At 45.4% G+C, this 18,927-nt stretch overlaps 1 protein-coding gene across 3 annotated transcripts in view; it reads left to right on the top strand.

Moving 5' to 3' along the window:
- GATAD2A (GATA zinc finger domain containing 2A) overlaps positions 1-18,927 on the top strand; it is a 123,878-nt gene that overhangs the window by 18,266 nt on the left and 86,685 nt on the right. The window contains exon 1 of one of the 3 annotated variants that reach the window (XM_032214097.1): positions 1,263-1,498. The exons of 1 other annotated variant lie outside the window; for it this stretch is intronic. The gene's annotated coding sequence lies outside the window, so the exon portion shown is untranslated. Of the gene's footprint in view, positions 1-1,262; positions 1,499-2,169; positions 2,242-18,927 lie in introns of those variants that run through there. One more of the 3 variants, XM_032214259.1, reaches the window with a different exon arrangement.

Here is an 18,927-nt window from a genome sequence, read left to right as displayed (position 1 = left end):
AAAAAAGATGTGCCATACGTACAGTTCTATCCCCACTGGAATACGGCTCAAGGGATTTGGGGGCACTTAGTAGAACATGAATGCAGATTACGACAACATTCACCGTCACGAACCCGAAAAGAGCCAGGTAGCACTCATAGCCTTCAAATTATGAGAATCCGATTTCAGATTTAACTATTCAATGTGTGAAATAATACATGCACCGATGGAGTTAAAGTAAGCAATCAAAGCCTATGTCGTCTGCCGTCCTTGCTATTCCTAGAATAAAAAACACCAGGCGTCTTTAAGAAAAAATAATAACACAACTGGGAAAGACACCGCCGCCCCCGCTCCCACCATGCATAACAACACAGCAAAGATCCCAACCCGAGAGGGGCACTTGGAGAGCGATCTAGACGGACGAAGAATTTGCAAAGCTCCTTCGCGATTTTGCAGCTTGTCGGTGGGTCGTCCCGGAGAGGCCGCCGTTTCAGGTTTTTGCAGCCGGAGATCCAATGAACGCCGACGAAGGCAAGAAATCTCCCTCCTCCCCCCCCCCTCCCCGAGCACGCGTGGCCAAAGTCGTTCGCGCTCCTGTTCAGAAACGCTCGGAGAAGCGACACGTTTCTTGGATAGGCTTTACTAGGCCGCGCGGGATGATCCGAGTCCTGGTTCGCTCTTCCCTCGACGAGGCCATCCCGGACGATCGGAGCGGCCTCGGAAGCACCGCCCTGCCCGGGCTTGACGGCGGACGCTCCTCCTCCTCGTCCGCCTTTCAGGAGGCTCAGCAGGGCCGGATGCATCAGCCGCCGCTACCTCGGTGGGAGCTGCGCGCCCCAACACGTGGAAGGAAGCACTTCCCCCCCTCCCCCCAATCTCTCCGGCCACACACAAGCGGGCTTCGTTGGTTGCGTGAGCCCTATTAGCCCGGCCTCTCCACGTAGCCCCAAAACTGCCGCGTAAAGAAAGAAAGAAGGGGGGCGGGGGGCTTTGCTGCATCATCAGCTCCCCGTTCTCCAATCTCCGGGCCGGCTTTCCGACGCCGATTTCTTTAACCCTCACCTAGTTAACAGGTCCAACTCTACCAACTGTTACCTCTCTCTTTCTCTCCGCCTCCCCCCCCCCCAACTGTTCCATTTTACGCCAAATAGAAGGGAGGGAGGGGGGAGGCGGTGGAGGAGGAGGAGGAAGAGAATTTTTGCCAATGCAATCTAATTAATAGCTTGACCAGGAGGAGGAGGAGGAGGAGGGAACAAACCAAGTGAATTAGACACTGTGTGCGCGCATGCTCTTCCGACCGACTGCACGTGTAAGAAGCGCATTTGGTAAAGGAGGGGGCGACGGAGCGGCAGGATCAGAAGGGAGGAGGAATCTAGCCGGCTGGTTTTAAAAGAGGAGGCTTCTTTTTATACACCCCCCCCTCTCCCCATGATTGTGGGGGGAAGGGAGAAAGGAAGTGGATTCTAGAGGACGGGATCTGCCCCCCTCCCCCTCTGGATCGCCAGCTAGCAGTCTTGTAGTAAGTGCATCCTTTTCAAAGTTTATATTTTATTTTAATGAAACCGGGGCGGGGGGGGGGGGTTGGAACCTGCGTCAAAAAGCCTGGGCTTAAGGCCGCTCCAAGTTCGGTTTTGCTGTCGTCGGCGACCCTAAAGCTCCCCCACCCCCACCCCCGACAAGTTAGAAGAGTGGGTTGAAATGTGGCGGTGGGGCTTCTGCGGAACCTCTACGTAGTGGCCGTGGTTTAAAGCCCCTCCCCAAAGAGCTCGAAATAAAAATACGTTCTTGGATTCCTATGGCTTTGGAGGTTGTTTTAAAAAAAGAAGGGGGAAAAAAAAACTCCCAAGGAAGTTGATGCTGGCTTCCTTAATGGAGGAATAGTAGAGTCGGAGGGGGGAGCAGAAGCGATGATCTGGAGGTGGTTTGTCCTCTCTTCCTCCCTCGCTTTTCTCACTAATGCTTTTATTTTTTTTTAAAAACCCAAAACTTTCATTCCCAAAGTTATCTTGTACATGAGTGACCAGCTAAATAAATAAAGTAAAGCCCCCCCCCCTCCTCAAGCGCAACAGAGTGGGGGCTGATCCAAATAACTGTCTGATGATTGGTGGTCCCGCCAGCCTTTTTTGCTGGTTTGGGAGTGCGTTGGGGGGGGGGGAGAGAAACAATATTTGTTTCGGAAAGTTGTAGTAGCTCCCTCCCTCTTTTTTTTTCTGCCCGTGCTTGCTTCCTCTTCCACCATCGCACACGCTTGGGAAGCGAATGGTAAGAGTTAAGATTTGGGGGGGGGGCAGAGGAGGGGGAAAAAGGAGAGGGGACATTCAACCCTTCCCCCCCCTTTTTTTTTTGCTTTATAAAGTCTCGGTTTTAGAAACGAGCCCTCGTGGGACCTTTTGTTGCAAAAAAAACACGCACACACAAAACGAGGTGTAAGTTTTGGGGCCGCTTCGTTCGGAGGAGGCCGGCGAAGGGCTTGAACCGGGGACTCCCGTTTTGGACAATGGTGTCCTGTGTGTTCCAGAGATGATGCCCTGGAGGAGGAGGAGATGATCGCGGAGGCAGCTCTCGGGGAGTTGGGGGGGGGGGCAGAAAGACAGAGAAGCAGCCTTAAGAGCGGTAGGGGGGGGCAGGAACCTTAAGGGGACACATCGGTGTTTTCTTCTGCCCTTAATCTGGTTTGCAGCCGGAAAGAATCTGCTGTCAAAGTAAAAGTCCTTTCTCTCTCCCCCCCCCTTTCCCGGTCCTGCTCAACGTATTATTTTGCCTTTGCTTTAAATCATGCGTTTAAAAAAAAGGGGGTGGGAGTAATTGCAAAATTCCCCCCCCACCCAGGAGTCTGGTCGACCTTGTAGTTCCCCCTTTCTTGCCCCACCCCTTCCTGGAGGCTTGTCCCCTCCCTTCCTTCCAGGACGGTTGTGGGTGTTCCTCTCCTAAAAACCCCTTTGCATTTTTTAAATGTTCCACTGAAGTCAATAGAATTGCAAGGTATGTTAAGAGATGGCAAAACTTTCCTCTCGTTCTAAGGGGAAATACTCCCATGCCCAGCCATGTCTGACTTACATCTTTTTCAAAGTCATGAGGGATTCCCCCTTATTTAAGTTTCTAACATTACAAATGCAACTCGCTCTTCTTCCCGTATGATGATATAAATGGTCACGAGGAAAGAGTTGGCACCACGGTTGTTCTGGCAGTACATAGTAAAAGAGCGGGCCCCCAATTTAGATGAGTAGGGGACAAAATCATGAGAATGTTGACAGCCACTATAGAACATCCATGTATAGTAGCAGTGTACCTGTGAGTATTTCATTGGAAGTAAGTCCGAGCGCACTCGTTTTTATTCCCTAGCACCATAGATTCATTGTTTCTGAATCAGTTTAGAAGCCCCCTAACCCTCATTGGCAGGATTTGTTCCCAAATTAATCCAAGTTTAGATCCCTCCAGGAGATTTCTCTTAATGCTAAAAAGGTGAATGCAGATGGTTGCTAAGCCAACCCAATGAAAAACGAATGAACAACGTGTGTATGAAAGATGTTTGGGAGAGGAGGGTTGATACTTGGAATTGGGGGGCAGGGGAGGACCTCGTAATCTTTCAATGACACATGAAATCTTGATGGCACTTGACAATGGGGGGGGGCAGCATGTAAATTTAATAAATAAATGACACACGGTGTCTCATACCTCCTGAGTTTCACAGATTTCCTATGGGTGGGCTGAGATGACACACAAAATAGTTTGTTGGCAATGTATTTAGATTTATTTAAAACAATGAAGTACACACGTTGTGTGTTGTAACGTTGAAGGGCAGTCTGCCTATTAATTAGCCACGGAAGTTGAAGGCCATGGTTTTCTCTAGCCATAACACAATATATTATTAGAGCAATTGCTGGGAGTAAAGTGGTGCCTTCTTGTCTTGCTTGTGTACTTTGGAGGAGCATCAGACCTGCCAGAGTTTTTGAGGCCAGTGAGATTTTGCTCTGATCCAGCAAGTCTTTTACAGGATGATTGGAAATGTCAGGGCCACTTGCAGAGGCCAGCAGTAAGCAAATTAAGTCACTTATTAGCCACGATAGATTTCTGTGTTCAGAGGCTGGTCTATCTTTGAACACCAGGGGCTGAGAATACAGAAAAGGGAGAAGTCTTGCTGTACTCCTTTCTACAGCAAGACTATTTCTATTTAATGGACCACTTTGCAGACTTTTTTTGGTCTTGAGTTTGATGTCAGAGATGCAGCTGGACAGCCTGTTTGGTTTTAGAATCCAGTCTTGACTGCATTTTCTCCAGTATAAGAAAACTCTGGGTTCTGATTACATTTAACTTGTGAAATGTGCAGGCCTAGAGTTTGGGAGTTGAAATTAGGTTGCACGCAACACTCTTGTATTGGTTTTGCTTTTGGTTCTGAGTTTCTTGACTTCCGCTTGCTTTTCATCTATGAATGTTATATGTGTGGTTAGTTTAAACCTGAACTATTCGGTTTGGCTGTTGCATGAAGCCATATGAAGCATGAAGCCCTCTGAAACGAGCTCCCCATGCAGATTCGGACCCTCACTACCCTCCAGGCTTTCCGCAAAGCCTTAAAAACCTGGCTGTTCCAACAGGCCTGGGGCTGATGAGTTCCTGTCCCCGAATGGTGTGGCTGTTGATTGTTTTAAAATTGTGGCTTTGTGTTGTCCGTTGTCTTTCTTTGTGTCCGTCCCCCCCCCCCCCCCCCCCGACTTGGTTTGTGAGCCGCCCTGAGTCCCTCTGGGAATAGGGCGGCATAGAAATACAATAAAATCGAAATCGAATCGAATATTGCTGGATAGAGATAACCAAAGAAGAGTCAATAAGTACTGCAAAATAAATACCTTCTGCCAGAATTGTTCCCAGAGAGACAAAGGAGGAAGATCAAACCCAAAGATTTGGAAGACTGTACCTAACCACCAAGGAGATCAGCTTAAAATGCAAAAATTGATTATCTCAGTTAACACTTACTTCCTGGGGGGGGGGGGGAAATGTCTTCTGTAGCTTATAACATGAAGGTAATATCTGCAACTCTTACTGGTTGGTTGCAAGACTGGTGAGAAGATAATGCCTTGAAAGAACTCAAAGGATTGAAGCACTGCCATTCACAGGGAGTCTTCAACTTATAACCACAGTTGGGACCAGAATATCCATTGCTAAGCCAAACAGTTGTTAAGTGAGTTGCACCTGATTTTATGACCTTTTTGCCACAATGGTTAAGCGAATCACTGAATTTGTTAAGTGAATCATTCGGTTGTTAAGTGAATTAAACTTCCCCTTGGATGTTGCTTGTCAGAAGCCATCGAAGGAGATCTCAAATGGCGAACACCGTAGCCCAGGATTCTGCAACCGTTGTAAATATATGCTGGTTGACAAGGGGCCAGATTTTGGTCACTGTGGGCTGCTTTAGTGGTCATAAGTGTAAGGACCAGTCCCAAGTCATTTTTTTTCCAGTGCTGTTGTAATTTTGAATGGTCATTGCACGAATGGTGGTATGTTAGGACTATCTTCATTCATTGTGTCCTCCTTTATTATATGTGGAGAGGTATTTTTATAAAGTGTTTGATGTTGGTCTTTGGAAGCAAAAACAGCAGCTAGCCTTATGGTAGGTACCCTAAAGACCCAAACATTTATTACGCCATAAGTTTTTGAAGATCATATTTCACTTCAGCCACGTCACATGGAATAGATTTTGCCTTCTTGGATTAGAAAGAAGTGCAAGTGGTACTCAATTTACAACAGTAAATACTGTAAATAATAAATACTGACCATTCCGAGTTACAACATTACTGAAAATAAAGTGACTTTTCACACTTACGACCGTTGCAGCATCCCCATGGTTGCGTGATCCAAAATTCAGACAGTTGGCAACTGACTCACCTGTTGAAGTGTCCCAAGGGTATGTGTTGCAACCTTCTGACAAGCAATGTCAATGGGCATGTCAGGTTCACTTGACAAACATGGAACTAACTTAACAACTGTGGCAAGAAAGGTTGTAAGGTAAAGGTTCCCCTCGCCCATATGTGCTAGTCATTCCCAACTCTAGGGGGCGGTGCTCATCTCCATTTCAAAGCCGAAGAGGCAGCGCTGTCCGAAGACGTCTCCGTGGTCAGGTGGCCGGCATGCCTAAAGGCTGAAGGAGCATGGAACGCTGTTACCTTCCCACCAAAGGTGGTTCCTATTTTTCTACTTGCATTTTTACGTGCTTTCGAACTGCTCGGTTGGCAGAAGCTGGGACAAGTAACGGGAGCTCACTCCGTTACGTGGCGCTAGGGATTCGAACCACCAAAGTGCCAACCTTTCTGATCGACAAGCTTAGTGTCTTAGCCGCTGAGCCACTGTGTCCCAGTCAGAAAGGTTGTAAAGCGGGGCAAAACTCACTTAACAAAAGTCTTGCTTAGCGACATAAATGTTGCTCATAAGCTGAGAATTACCTGTACTGTAGAGTTGAAATGTGTAGTATCTCCCTTCCAGTAATAATGAGCTTGTTAGAATGGTATCTTCCCTTGAGGTGCTTGTTGAGACAAGAGCTTGTCTTCTTTGTTAGCCATTCTTGCATCTCAGGTGGAGGAATGGTCAAAGGAGAAAGGGAAGATGTTGCACATTAAAGCTGTGTTGTTGCATCAGCATCTGCTTTGTGTTTGGCACGCTTCCCGAACCTTGGTAGCTCACCTAGTACTTTTCCCAACTCTTTTGCTTACTTTAACATCTGGATCTTAAAGAAGAAATCAGTGGGGAATGAGTTGGCACAAATGCCGCAGTGTAAAGAAAGAGGCAGATTCTTCGCGTACAGTAGATTTAGTGTTCAGGGCTACGTCATTCCTACCAGTTGTCCGGGGAGCTTCACCAATCTATGGCATTCTCCAGCAGATCCCATTTCGTTATTCTTAGTCATCTGATGGCCGCTTTTCAGTTACGGTCTTACAGAGTGGCTTGCACTTGGAAATGCTGTTCATGTAATGTCGTGGGCTAAGTTTCATGTCCGGTGAAAAGATTTCCACTTGCAAGGATAGGCGTTTTCTCTTCTAAACCCTAATCCATCCACTCCCTCGTCTTTCTGGAGCAGATAAAGAGCAGATAATTCAGTCTCCCAGATGATTTGGTTCTTAAAAATCGGTACAAGACAAATTGTAGAGGGTGAAATTAAAAACCTTAAAGTGCAAAGCAAGAACTAAAAAAACCAAAAACCTGTTAAGAGGAGGGTTTTGTGTGTGAGAGAGAGAGAGTGAGAGAAAGCAAGTTTTCACCTGAAACTGAAAATAAAATAAAGATGCCATCAGATGACTCAGGAAGAGAAGTATCGAAGAAAACATGCCACAATTAAAGAATTAGGAGCAAGTAGCCCTAAAAGCTTGCACTCAATCCAGACAAGACCGAGTGGCTATTGATGTTGCCTCCCAAGGATGGTCCAGACACTCCACCTCTTAGCCTGGGGCGTGAAGTTATACACCCCTCGGAGAGGGCCCGCAATTTGGGTGTCCTCCTGGATCCACAACTGACACCATCTGTCAGCTGTGATCAGGGGGGCCTTTGCCCAGGTTCGCCTGGTGCACCAATTGCGGCCCTACCTGGACCGGGAGGCACTTCGAATGGTCTTTCATGCCCTCGTCACCTCAAGACTGGATTACTGTAACGCACTCTACTTGGGGCTGCCCCTGAAGAGTGTTCGAAGACTACAGTTGGTCCAGAATGCAGCCGCGCGAGTGATAATGGGTGTACCTAGATACACCCATGTTACACCTATCCTCCGCGAGCTGCACTGGCTCCCCATTGGTCTCCGGACACGCTTCAAGGTGCTAGTCGTTACTTTTAAAGCCCTACATGGTATCGGACCTGGCTACCTGAGAGACCGCCTCCTGCCATTCACCTCCCAACCACCAATAAGATCACACAGGTTGGGCCTCCTCCGGGTGCCGTCGACCAGACAATGCCGGCTGGCGGCCCCTCGTGGGAGGGCCTTCTCTGTAGGTGCACCGGCCTTGTGGAACGAGCTACCCGCAGAGATCTGGACCCTTACCACTTTCCCGGCCTTCCGTAAAGCGACCAAGACCTGGCTGTTCCGGCAGGCCTGGGGCTGTTGATTAATATCCAGCCCCACTTAATTGAATGATAAGAGCCGAGGTGGCGCAGTGGTTAAATGCAGCACTGCAGGCTACTGCTAGATCAGCAGGTCAGCGGTTCAAATCTCACCGGCTCAGGGTTGACTCAGCCTTCCATCCTTCCGAGGTGGGTAAAATGAGGACCCAGATTGTTGGGGGCAATATGCTGACTCTCTGTAAACCGCTTAGAGAGGGCTGAAAGCCCTATGAAGCGGTATATAAGTCTACTGCTATTGCTATTGCTATGTCTTATTTTAATAATTGTATTTTTTTTTAAAATTTAAATGCTTTTATTTCTGCTTGTGAGCCACCCAGAGTCCCAATGGGAGTGGGCGGCATACAAATTTTATTAAAGTAAAGTAAAAACACATAGATAGGCCTGAGCAGGAAAAGCTGTCTGCTGAGATTGGAGTTGTAGGGCTGGGTGAGTATGTTGTTATGTTGAGTTGACCATGAAATAATGTGGTTATTGGTCACCACTTTAATTGTTTCAAAACTGGTGTAATAGTCTCTATAGCCCATCCCGGTTAATAAGGGCAGTGCTGTATTTGTCATTAACTGTAGTTTCTAAGCACCCTTCAAAGGCAACTCCGGGTAGAAAGCAATGCAAAACTTTCTGACATGGGTAGTCCTCCATTTACAACTGTTCATTTAGTGATTGTTTCAAGTTACAACAGTACTGGAAAAAATGACTTGTGACTGTTTTTCACACGTATGACTGTTGCAGCATCTCCACGATCACATGAGCAAAATTCGGATGCTTGGCAACTGCCTCGTATTTATGACGGTTGCAGTGTCCCAGGATCATCTCATCACCTTTTGTGACCTTCTGACAAGCAAAGTCAATGGGGCAGGCAGATCAACTTAACAACTGTTGTTAGTAACTTAACAGCTGCAGTGATTCACTTCACTATGGCAAGAAAGGTAAATTGGTGCAAAATTTACTGTCTTGTTTAGCAACAGAAATGTTAGGCTCAATTGTAAGTCGAGGACTACCTGTATTTCATTCTCCCTTTGTTGTCTGACTGGATTCCAGAACACTTGTGCCCGGCTGAAAAGGTGTTTGCAAATGATCTTTTTTTTTCTCTCTTGATCCTACAGCTTTTGCCTGCTGTCTGTCATTAAAAAAAAAAAATCAAAATTTGTCAAACATCTAGAAAAATAATTAGCAGTTCAGGAGCCTGCTAATAATATAGTAAGCTCAGAATAACCCCATGGTAAAATGGGCATTAAGTAAATTTAACAAATAAATAAATGAAAAGGAGATTACTAACGATTCCCTAAATTTTGGTTTTTGGATGGAAACAGAAGTTTAGTTGATTTGTTTGGTTTTGGCAAGGAGAGCACCTCATCCATTATCATGATCATACTGTAAATATTCATCCTATTTATTTTCTTCCCCCTGAGTTCTTTTGTTTCTTTGATTTTGGTTGTCGCTGTTTTCCATCCTGATTTAATCGTGGGCAATAAATAGTGTCATTGGGTAATTTAACACAAATCAAGTCAATCCTGAAGGGTTTCAACCAGTGGTGGGATTCAAATTTTGTACTACCGTTTCTATGGGCGTGACTTGGTGGGCGTGGCAGGGGAAGGTTACTGCAAAATCCCCATTCCCTCCCTGGGACTCAGGAGGCAGAGAATAGATGGGGGCGTGGCCAACCAGAGGTGATATTTACCAGTTCTCCAAACTACTCAAAATTTCTGCTACCAATTCACCAGAACTGATCAGAACCTGCTGAATACCACCTCTGATATCAACCTGACTGTTCTTTAGAAGGACAGATCCGGAAGCTGAAGCTCAAATACTTTGGCCACCAGTTGAGAAGAGGGGATTCATTGGAGAACACCTGGATGTTGGGAAAAATGGAAGCAAAAGGAGAAGAGGATGGCAGAGGAGGAGATGGTTAGATAGCATCCTTCACATAATGAACATGAATTTAGGCAAATTCTGGGAGAGAGTGGAGGACAGAGGTGCTTTCCTTGCTATGGTCTATTGCAGGCTGGCTGAGGAATTCTGGGAGTTGAAGTCCACAAGTCTTAAAGTTGTCAAGGTTGGAGACCCCTGGTCTATTGGGTTGTGAAGAATCCAACATAACATAGCAACTGAACAACAACAAAATTTACCTCGACTGCCTTGAGGGAATTGGATTTTTCCCCCTCTGGGAATTAACGAACAAATACCTATCAGAGGCGGCCAATCTCTTTTTAACAGTGCTGGAAATGCTTAGCTGAAAAAATAGTTGATTCAGCTTGGGTCACAGCTTCTTTGTCCCATCATATTAATCTGTCCCACCCAGTCAGGCAGGGAAGGAATATTGTGGACCCTGTCAGTTAAAGAATTTCGACTTGTCTACCGTTGCCCCTGCCCTCTGGAACATTCTCCCCCTCCCCTCTCAATGTACACAGTTTTAATGTTTTATGTTTTAATATTTTATTTGCTCCTGGGGAGGAAAGCTATGGCAAATCTAGACAGCATACTAAAAAGCAGAGAGATCATCCTGCCAACAAAAATGCATATAGTCAAGATTATGGTTTTCCTAGTTGCAATGTATGGCTGTGAAGGTTGGACCATAAGAAAGGCTGAGCACCAAAGAATGGAGGCCTTTGAATTATGATGCTGGAGAAGACTCCTGCAAGTCCCTTGGACTGCAAGACGATCAAACTGGTCAGTCTTAGGAGAGATCAACCCTGACTGCTCTTTAGAAGGCCAGATCCCAAAGATGAAACTCAAATGAGAAGGAAGGACTCACTGGAGAAGAGCCTAATGCTGGGAACAATAGAGGGCAAAAGAAGAAGGGGACTACAGAGAATGAGGTGGCTGGATGGAGTCACTGAAGCAGTCGGCGTGAGCTTAAATGGACTCCAGAGGATGGTAACGGACAGGGAGGCCTGGAGGAACGTCCATGGGGTCACGATGGGTCAGACACGACTTTGCAACTAACAACAAATACCACCTAGTGTCCCTTTTTGAGGAAGATGGGTGGTTTCGAAATTTGATCAATCAGATGGATCCACTAGATTAGTTTGACCTGCTATCTTGAATACCACTTGTATTCAAGACCATTGAATACATTATCACATTCAAGATCATTGTGATGCAATTTTGAACATTATCTTGAGATACGTAACTATATTAACTAGGAATTCTGGCTTTGCTTTTTCCTTTAGAGTGGACAAACAAGGGTTATCTGGCATCTTGATAAACTTCAAAGAGGATCTGAGACTTGCTCCCTGTCCTTGTCCTTTCTTGGAATTACAGTAGCCTGATAATTTTTGCCCGTAAATGTTAAATTTCCAAATGGAAGCACAATCTAAGGAAACTATCTTAAAAGGTCTCACACTTGGAATTCGATTTTAAAACTTCCATTCCCATGTCAACACCCACAAAACTAGTACAGTTGGTCCTTCAATTTACATCCACAATTGTGACCACAATTTCTGTCACCAGGGTGGATGTTAAGTGAGTTGCGCCCAATTTTACAACCTTTCTCTGCCATGGTTTTAAGTGAATCATGTCATTAACTGAATCTGGCTTCCCCCATTGACTTCACTTGTTAGAAGGCAGCTGGGAAGGTCGCAACTCCTCGGGACGCTACAACTGTTGTTGATACATGCCAGTTGCCAAGTGTCCGAATTTTTATCAAATGACTGTGAGGATGCTGTGATGTTCATAAGCAGGGGTCTCCAACCTTGGCAACCTTAAGACTTGTGGACTTCAACACCCTTGGAATTGAAGTCCACAATCTTAAAAGTTGCCAAGGTTGGAGACCCCTGTTCATAAGTGTGAGGACCAGTCATAAGTCACTTTTTCAGCGCCATTGTAACTTTGAACAGTGGCTAAATGAATGGTTGGAAGTTGAGGACTGCCTGTATCACATGGATGTGGTGATTTGTTATTTGCCAGTGTACGGTCAGCTGCTTTTTGTGGTAGTTTTGGTTTCAAAAGGTGAGCCATTTCGAAATGCAAAAATGGAGATGGGCCGTCCCCAAAGATGGATTTAAAAAATAAATAAATGGTTTTCAGATAAACTTCTGAGACAGCTCCATGTTGCAGCCATCTAGCCTGGAGGCAATAAAGTCACGTGTCGCCATTGCCAAAGTTTGGAGAGGCTTGTGGAGAGAGCCTTGAAGAAGGAATGCACAGGAAGATACATAAACACCATCTTAGCCTTGAGAGAGACAGAGAGAGAGACAGAGAGAGAGACACAGAGAGAGAGAGAGAGAGAGAGAGAGAGAGAGAATAAGTTCAGGATTACTCTGCCTTGATTTCTCCTGGATACAAGAGTGGGGGAGGGAGGAAGAAACTCTCAGGCATTCGAGGCTCAATCATTGCTTCCATAAATTAAAAGTTCCAGCAATCCTTATTTCATGATCTTGCTTAATTTGAAGGCTTGACACAGGGCCTCCTGCCTCAGAGGATTACCACAGGTCATCCACCAATTCTTGGCAACGGCAACCACAAATTGGAAGGAATGCCTATGTTAAAGATCTCAAAGAAGTAGTTATAGTATTCTCCTTCAGAAGAATACTATAACACCATGATGGCGAAGCTATGGCACATGTGCCAGAGCGGGCACATAAAGCCCTCTCTGTGGGCACCAGCTGCTCTTCTGGTTTAAAAAACAGGCCTTTTTGGGGCTGTTTTCAGACTGAAAAATGACCTGGAAAATGGCCCCCAAAAGACCTGAAAAACAGCCTGAAAATTGCCAGAAAAACCAGGCATGCGCGCACCGGCCTGCTGGTCATTGGGTTTCCGGCGTGCACACATGCACACACATTCCAGTTTGGGCACTCAGTGCCAAAAAGATTCATCATCACTGCTATAACACTTCCAGAACCAGCATAGGAGCTGACAGAGATGCTGGCAGATTTTGGACAAACAATAACTCCATTTTGCCAGGGTCCAGTTTACATTTCCCCCCCCCCCCAATTCTGTCCCTCCAGACCCTGAGTCAAGAGTTCTGCGTCTTCAATTTGGTCCATGATTGACATCCAAGTCTAGTATCGTCAGCAGACAAATGATATCCCACTCCAAACTGGTTGATTAGTCTAGATGGTTTTTGAAAAACAGGAACTGAACCCAGTGGCACTCCACAAAAGAGTAATCCGTTGTCTGATCACCTTTTCTCACTACTGTTGAAAGGAACAACCCACTTAGGGGGAATGGGACAGAGGTGCTATTCAGCCGGTTCGGACCGGTTCAGGCGAACCGGTAGCGGACATTTTGAGTAGTTCAGAGAACCGGCAAATACCACGTCTGGTTGGACCCACCATCCTACCCTCATTGTTCCCTGTCCTATATTCCCATGGTTTTTTAGCTCAGCTGATTTCGCGTGGCACTCCTCAGCTAAGCTAAAAAAAAAACAGCTCAGCTCACCAATGCTGACATCGAGGGCGGTTTTTGAATGCTACGCGCGAAGTGCTCTCTCATAGAACTGGTAGGAAAAGGTTTGGAATCCCACCACTAGCCACAAGCTAGTTCAGCCTTCTTCCAGCCCCTGTAGATGGTCCAGACTAGTCCAGGCTATCGGTCGATAGTATTGAATGCCGTTGTGAGATTCAGTAAACCAAAATCTTGCATAAAAAGGGGGAAATGGAGAGCGGTTGAAGTTGTCTTTAGATCAAGGCATGGCTCTTCAGAAGTGGGTTCACCATCACTTCCTTTTAAAGTAATTGGTATTTTCCGAAGAGGCATGTATCACTTCCCAAATTGAACATATGTCATCTGGCAGCCCAAAGGGGCAAGAAAGACATTGGTCCAATCCACTGATGACAGAGCTTTTGTTGTAGAAAAATATTCAGTCCCAAAGGGAACAATACATGGTCAAGTGAAGCCAATGTAACTTTGCTCCAGTCAAATCTGGACCTACTCAGGTGTGGGTAGGTCCAGATGTGACTGAACGTCACTGTCTTGAAATTTACCTCTGTAGCTTGCTCTGATCTCTTGTTTAGTTCAGCCACAGCCAGTATGGCAAATTCAATGATCAGGAGAGCACTTTGTGGCCAGTTCAAGTGGGATTTAACAGGTTCCAATCATTGCTTTAGAAAAATTGCAAAAATCCATGATGCAAAATAAGAGAATGGGAATGCAGTAGGCATAATAGATCTTGATTTTAGCAAACGAATTGATGGACTGCCCTCCTATTTATCTACCTTCTACACTGCTGAATCCTAATAGCAGTTCACAACAGCAAAATAGAACAGTCTAAAATAAATACATGATTAGGTTTAAAACAAAAATAAGTGAGAAAAATATATTGAAATACACAGGTGTCATAAACATAGCTAGCCTTGAATGCCAATTCCCCTGCAGAATAATTTGGTTTTTACTGCTTTGTAGAATAGTATTAAAGTCTCTGTCAGTCTACCCGCAAGAGAGAGACTATTCTAATCAGTAGGTGTGGGCAGGATGGCATGACAACAGGTGGATACACAACTGGCTTGAAAATTACATTCAAAAGTACTCATTAGTAGTTCTGGTATTGAAAGGTATACATGGGGCACTTCAAATTTTGGTCCTGTTGTGGCCTGCTAGTGGCCAGCGCAGCTGGCAGCATATTCGGACAGTGAGGAGGTTGGGAAGGTACATGGGCCAGTCCTGGAGTCTGGGGAAGGCTCTGACGAGGTCTCTGTGTCGGAGGAAGAGGGGGGGGGCAGGGCCATCTGACAGTTATCAGCTGCCTTCTGAGTCAGACATCAGTGAGGCAGATGAACAACTGGAGCCTGTTTCCCATGTGTACATGCAGAGTTGCCAGACAAAAGGAATAGCTAAGGAACAAGGTCAACTTGAGAGTAAAGCCACAGGTGGGTGGTGAATGGCCCCTCCCAGAGGGAGTGAAAGGGGAGTGGAGTTTGCAGGAGACAATTACTTCATTCCTGCATTCTTGCCAAGTATTGCGGCGTCTGAAAGATATCGGCCTGGCCACTCTCCAAGCCTGATAAAGGTCAGTAATTGTGAACTATCTTGAAAGACTGTGGTAGAGGAAAGAGTTTGCTGGAGAAGAATTCACTGTAAATTAAATAAAAGGGGTTTATCGGGACGAGGACTCTGCTTCGTGCTGCTGGGGAAGCCTAGGTCAGAATAAGTCCTAGGTCCAGTAATCTTCAACATTTTTACTAGTGACCAGTTGGAGCGAGTAGTTTTGAAAGTTGCTATTTGTGCAAAACTGGGTGGAACAGCTAATGCTTGAGGAGAGAAATGCAAAATGTTTTTTATTGATTAAAGGATTGAACAACATAAACTAAGGAACCAAATGCAAAGTTACTTGCTTAGAAGAAAGAAATCTAGTGGACTAGTAGAAAATGGGAGGAATCTACCTTGACAATGAAACTTGCAAAAATTTGGAATTGTAGTTGATCATATCTTCAGTATGAGTATCAGTGCTTCTTATTTGCAAAAGAAGACAAGTACGAATTGGCTGCCTCAATAGTACTGCAGGTGGTCCTCAATTTACAACCATTTGTTTAGTGACTGAAGTTGCAATGGCACTGAAAAAAATAACTTACAACCAGTCCTCAAACTTACAACCATTGCAACGCCTTCATAGTTCCATTATCAAAATTTAGACACTTGGCAACTGACATGTATTTATATTTATAGCATCATGGGCTCATATGCTCACCTTTTGTGACCTTCGCAGCTGACTTTCAAAAAGTAAAAATGGGGGAAGCTGGATTCGCTTGAATGTCCATGGCATAAAAGGTGATAAAATTGGGTATGACTCGCTTAACAGCCACCTTGTTTAGAAATGGAAATTTTTATCCCAATTGTTGTCCTAAGTCAAGGACTACATATATTGCGTTCAAATCGCGGGGATTCTGGGAGTTGAAGTCCACAGGACTTAAAGTCGCCAAGGTTGAGAAACACTGTTCTAAGTGCAGTTTATTTGGCAGCCTAAGCCTATATTGCTAGCAACGATAGCAATAGCAGTTAGACTTATATACCGCTTCATAGGGCTTTCAGCCCTCTCTAAGCGGTTTACAGAGTCATCATATTGCCCCCAACAACAATCCGGGTCCTCATTTTACCCACCTCGGAAGGATGGAAGGCTGAGTCAACCTTGAGCCGGTAAGATTTGAACAGCCGAACTGCAGAACTGCAGTCAGCTGAAGTAGCCTGCAGTGCTGCATTTAACCACTGCGCCACCTCGGCTCTGATGAAACACTATGTTGTCTATGGCTGCTTTGTATTCTGTCACACCATAAAACAACAAATAGGTCTTCCTCACTGCTTTGAGAATTAGCATGTCAGCAAATAAGGCCCAGTTGTGTTGATTCAAGAAGCAGCTAGACGAAACAAATGGACTGTTGTTGTAACATGGGAGATATCAGTCCTGGCAATGGAAGTTGCATATGATTTATTTGTTGCATTTATATCCCACATTTGAGAGTTGAATTGATTGCAGTACATACCATGTTTCCCCGAAAATAAGACAGGGTCTTATTTTTCTTTTGACCTCTGAAATAAGCACTTGGCCTTATTTTCAGGGAGGTCTTATTCTTTTTGAGGTGCAGGAGGCGGCGAGCGTGGTCACCTCATGGCTGCTGCTGTGTTGCAATAATTTTGGGGAGGGCTTATTTCAGCGCATGCGCTCAAAAACCTGATTGGACTTATTATCTGGGGAGGTCTTATTTTGGGGGAAACAGGGTAGAAATTTAATAAATGTCTGCTTTGGAATCTACAAGACGGGAAATGGGTGGAACGCTTGCAGTTTACAGTTGCTAAATTTGCATCATAAGGTAAAGGTTCCTCTCGCACATAGGTGCTAGTCGTTCCCAACTCTAGTGGGACGGTGCTCATCTCCGTTTCTAAGCCGAAGAGCCAGCGCTGTGCAAAGATGTCTCCGTGGTCATGCGGCCGGCATGACTAAATGCCAAAGGCGCATGGAACGCTGTTACCTTCCCACCAAAGGTGGTTCTTATTTTTCTACTTGCATTTTTACATCCTTTCGAACGGCTCGAATGGTAGAAGCTGGGACAAGTAACGGGAGCTCACTTTGTTACGCGGCGCTAGGGATTCGAACTGCTAACCTTTCTGATCAGCAAGGTCAGCGTTCTTAGCCACTGAGCCACCACATCCCTTTTTAAATTCGCATCATAGAGACCCCTTTTTTATTACAGCAATTGGATTCAAACAATACATCGAGCCAGATCCAAGCATACCTCATTGTTATTATTTCATGCACATCATAAACCATCCATTCACCGTCTTTACACCTGATTTATTCTAAGAGTAGACATTCTAGGAAAGCCATGATAGTCTGTGGTGCAAAAAAAAATAATAATCAGGAATCTTGTACACATAATCCTCAGCTTTCAACCACAATTGAGCCCAAAATATGTGTTGCTAAGTGAGACAGTTGTTAAGTGAGGTTTGTCCCATTTTACCACCTTTCTTGCCATAGTTGTTAAGTGAATCGGTACAGTTGTTAAATTAGTCACACGGTGATTAAGTGAACCTGGTTTCCCCGTTGACTTTATGTGTCAGAAAGTCCCAAAAGGGACACTGCAACCATCATAAATATGAAGCAGTTGCCAAACATCCCAAATTTTAATGAAGTGACCATGGGGATGCTTCGACAGTTGTAAGTCAGTCACTTTTTCCAGTAGGAAAGCTATGGCAAATCTAGACAGCATACTAAAAAGCAGAGAGATCCCCTTGACAACAAAAGTGCGTGTAGTCAAGGCTGTGGTTTTCCCAGTTGCAATGGATGGCTGTGAAGGTTGCACCATAAGAAAGGCTGAGTGCCAAAGAATGGAGGCCTTTGAACTCTGGTGCTGGAGAGGACTCCTGCGAGTCCCCTGGATTGCAAGGCCATCCAACCGGTCAGTCCTAGAGGAGATCAACCCTGACTGCTCTTAGGAAGGCCAGATCCTGAAGAGGAAAAGACTTTGGCCACCTAATGAGAAGGAAGGACTCACTGGAGAAGAGTCTCATGCTGGGAAAGATGGAGGGCAAAAGAAGAAGGGGACAACAGAGAATGAAGGTGGCTGGATGGAGTCACCGAAGCAGTCGGGCATGAACTTACTCCACAGGATGGTAGAGGACAGGAAGGCCTGGAGGAACGTTTTCCATGGGTCACGATGGGTCGGACACGACTTCACAGCTAACAACAAATAACTTTAAACAGTCACTAAATGAATGGTTGTAAGTCAAGGACTACCCGTAGTGCCAATTTTCTTTAAAAGTGTCAGCTTTTGAGAGATCTGTGTTACCCCATCAGATGCATCCCAGTAGCCCCTACGTGTCGAATGAAATGAGACACAATTCGTAAAAGCTTAGGCCTTTTAATAATTTTTTGCTTCTCAGAGTAATACTGCTGGGTGCTAGTAACTTGAATTAAGCTTGGAACCTCACTACCATTTTGTAGAACAGGGATCCCCAAACTTGGCAACTTTAAGACTTGTGGACTTCAACTCCCAGAATTCTCCAGCCAGAATTCTGGGAGTTGAAGTCCACAAGTCTTGAAGTTGCCAAGTTTGAAGACCTCTGTTGTAGACCAAGGCCTCCCTTGACAAAAACCCCAACAATATGAGAAGGGTATTGGTTTTGCCATTTCCTGAGTGACTCCTCTGTCCTAAAATTGGGGCAAATTAGTGGGCTAGCAGGAAGCCCTTTCATTAGAGTTAAAAAAGGCTTCCCCTTTTGTCCGTCACCACAATCAACCCGTGTGGGCAAATTAAGAATGTCACTTCGGTGATAACGACCCCCCCTCCCCCTTCAATGTTTTCTGCCTCCCCCTCCCCCCCCCTGCAAAGCTGGGCCTCTAGCAAACGTTGCAAAGATGTGCCTCTTTATAGGTGAGCTCATGTAAAGATGATGAGGGGCCTATTAGGCCTCTTAAAATGGTGT

Source organism: Thamnophis elegans, chromosome 1, assembly GCF_009769535.1.
Source record: "Thamnophis elegans isolate rThaEle1 chromosome 1, rThaEle1.pri, whole genome shotgun sequence".
NCBI lineage: Eukaryota > Metazoa > Chordata > Lepidosauria > Squamata > Colubridae > Thamnophis > Thamnophis elegans.
Note: the sequence above shows the minus strand (reverse complement) of the source record. Positions and strands in the feature narration are given on the sequence as shown.